This window comes from Poecilia formosa, unplaced genomic scaffold (assembly GCF_000485575.1).
Source record: "Poecilia formosa unplaced genomic scaffold, Poecilia_formosa-5.1.2 Scaffold178, whole genome shotgun sequence".
Taxonomy (NCBI): Eukaryota; Metazoa; Chordata; class Actinopteri; order Cyprinodontiformes; family Poeciliidae; genus Poecilia; species Poecilia formosa.
In genome coordinates, this window is record NW_006800117.1 from 605,104 (window position 1) to 608,373 (window position 3,270).

The 3,270-nt window shown below is 41.3% G+C and overlaps 1 long non-coding RNA gene across 1 annotated transcript; it reads right to left on the bottom strand.

The window, feature by feature from the left end:
* Positions 1–1,416: 1,416 nt before the first annotated feature.
* LOC107837809 (uncharacterized) lies at positions 1,417–1,758 on the bottom strand. Its single transcript, XR_001663854.1, has 2 exons — positions 1,683–1,758; positions 1,417–1,599 (listed from the first exon to the last, which is right to left on the bottom strand). It is a non-coding gene; the product is annotated as an uncharacterized LOC107837809 (long non-coding RNA).
* Positions 1,759–3,270: the final 1,512 nt, after the last annotated feature.

The window sequence follows — 3,270 nt, forward strand, 5'->3', positions numbered from 1 at the left end:
TGTTTCACGCCAGCCAAGCTGTGGGTGTCGGAGTGTGAGGCGCCGCTTGCTATTGGCTCTGACAGCTGCGGTGTAATTGGCTCACCAAGGTGTTCAGGAACCGCCTGAGTGACGCCTCCCCAGAAAATCCTGACATCGGAGGTGGATGAGGATACAGCCGCGTTCCAGTGCCAACCGAGCTAACCTTGTAGGAAAACCAAATTAAAACGGGGAAAAGTGGAGGAGACCAACTTTATCTGAGGTGTTTGCATCTGGTGTGTTTAACCCCGTTGACCCAGAAAATTAAACGGAAAATGTGTTACTCACCATTACACCTACAAATACTGAAACATTTTCACTGTTTTCAAAGCAGTTATTTACTTTTTAAAACATTTTATGACAATAAAATATACTGTAGCCAAGTTTCTCTTTACAACACTTCTGCTAACCCGCTAATGCGCTAATACAGGAGCTAATTTTTCACTTAGTGACTGAGCATTTTTGCTAACTTTGAAAATGTTTGTCACACTTAAGTTAAATTTTCCTGATAAATCCTAAAACACTTATTTACTTTTTTGTTTTGCTAATTTTTGTGTCTTTGACATATGGTTGAATTCAGCGCTCTAGCATTAGCTTCTGTTGAATAATATGTTACTATAGCGCGTTAGCGCTAGCAGAACTAATGTTTACGATTAGTCCTCTAACTTCTAGTTAGCAGTGTCCACCGATGCAAATATGGATGATGACTGGACTATCTTTTTAAATTGGACACAGGATGTTTTATTGCTTAATACAATGCTGGTCTAACTGTGCTAGCACAGCAGCTAGCATTGAATTAATTCACAGCAGAGCGCTTTTAAATCCCTTCATAGAGTTCTGGTTGGTTGCGTCTCCAAACTGCTGCTCTCATTTAGAGTTCCTCCTCCTCAATGGATAAATCAACTTATCGTAGTTGTAGTATCGTAGTTGTTACTATCTCCACACTGCCAGTCATCATCCATATCCACATCGGTGGGCGCAGCTAACTAAAAAGTTAGTTATGTCGGCCCTAAAGCGCTAATCGCAAACATCAGTTCTGCTAATGCTAATGCTAATGCGCTATTCCAACAGAGTATTCAGGAGAAGCTAATGCTAAAGTGCTAAATTCAACCACGTGTCAACACAAAAGTTTACAAAACAGTAAAATAAATTGGTGCTTTAGAATTTATCAGGAAACGTTAATTTAGTGCTAATGGAGCTAAAGTTTTATTGTTCGCTGATTCCTGAGTTCAGCCTTCCAAATGTAGCGGCCTTGCTCATTCTTGTTGTGCCTTGTGTTCATCTTTTTCTTTCATGCTTTTGTCAAATACAAAATTATCAACTAGCTACCAGCCTGAAAACAAAGGAAAGGTTGTAAAAATGATGATGTATGACCCTTAAATTCTCCTTGACTTTTAGTTCCTGTTCTATCTCGGCTCCATGTTTTCATCAGTAACTCTTTCTTTCTAGATTTACTTGCATTTTTACTCCTCTTCTCTTAGTTTCCTGCCTCCTCCACCTCCTTCTCCTCTTTTTTGCTCCTGGCGTCGCTGAAGAGGAGCAACCAGCGCCGTTTTCTTCCTCAGGACTGTCCTCCTCATGCTGAACACAGATGGTTATTATGGAGCTGCACATAAATTGATTATGTTGGAAATTAACTGTTGCTGTCAAAGGCAGCCGCCAACCTGTCCCAGTGTGTCCCTGTGCCCGCTGATGCATAGGATCCAGCTGATGGACCAGATGTTTGCACAGTGCGCCTCTCTTTTTAAGGTCAGCACAAAAGTGGTATGGGGCCTCTCTGATCTCTGTGTCTTTGTACTTTCTGTCAGTGTCCTCCTGACATTTTGAGAGTAAAATGGATGTTTTTGAACATTTTGATTGGATAATGTTGCTATTATGTGACTGATTTCAACAAAACTGTATGTCACTAACATGCAGAGAAAATTTTTTTGGGAAGAATGCTCTTTGTCTAGCAGGTTTTAGAGATCATGCAAAATTCAGAGTTTTTTGTATCTCCATTTATGTCTCAACTGTTTCTTCGTAATAATTTAATGTTTTTTTTGTCTGGAAAACGAGCCATTTCAAAAACCTCCGGAATGTCACAAATCAGCAGGCGCTTCCTGTTACCTAGCAACCACAGCAGAACTCCGTCCGTTACCTAGCAACCACAGCTGAGCTCCAGCACGTTTGGTTAGCTGGTTTTACCGCTGGACGTGCTGTACAATGGCTGCTGGAAGAGCCAAGTGTTTTGTTGTTGACTTATCACAGTTAGTCAGACATCACATTTTAAAAATTACACACATGAAACTAGATAATACTATTTTTTTTTTTTTACAAAAATAAGATTTCAGTTTGAAAGAAAACATACTTTTTAAAATCTCTTATATTTTTAGGTAATTTACTCTTAAATATTTTCTCGTTGCTTGTGCAGGAGGCTCCACGTCTACTTTTAAAATTTTAAGGTTGTATAATTGTGCATCAGTTTTCAGCCATTTTCACATGCAAGTGTAAACGTTGAGTTTGGGGGCGTGGCCAGCAGCAGCTTATTTGGATTTAAAGTGACAGACACCCTAAAACTGCTCATTTTAAAGGACTAAAATCTGATCATCTAATTATGATTTTGGCCCAAAAATGTAACGAACATGTTTTGTTTAGCTCATAAACCCATTCAAGGAAGCATAACGGGTCAGCTTTAATCTTTTACAGAGGTTGGAGGCATTCTTGCCAAAAGAGGTTGTAGTTTCCCAGAACACCAGGAGTCTCCAAACATTTTACCTGACTCGTCTTCCAGCAGACCGTTTCAGGTTGGTGCTGCTGACTGTGAAGGGAAACTCCAGGCCGCGGCCTCGGGGGACGGCACACACAATGCCAAACTCAGCAGAAAGTCAGGTCCTACGAGTGTTCCTACATCGTTTTCCAGGCCTGACCTTGATTCCAGGCCCACTCCTGCATGTTTCCGTATGCATGGCAGCGTTCGCCTGGCTGCCAAACTCTGAGCCAAACAGGGAAGAGAAGCCCCCTGTGATTCACACACACCAGCCAACAGACACATGAGTAAACACACACCAACACGGGCCAAGTCCCATCACGAAGGTTAACGTGCGCCGCAAAGAGAAGCTCAGCACAGTTTCATAATCATCTAAAAACGAGAGAAATGAAGAATTTTGCTTCTTTTGTTTGAGTTGCGACTTCTCTGTCCTTAAATATTCTGGATTTGGGAAAAGTTGGGAAACGTCTGCATTGTCCAGGGAACGCACCCGGAGTTGACTGTTT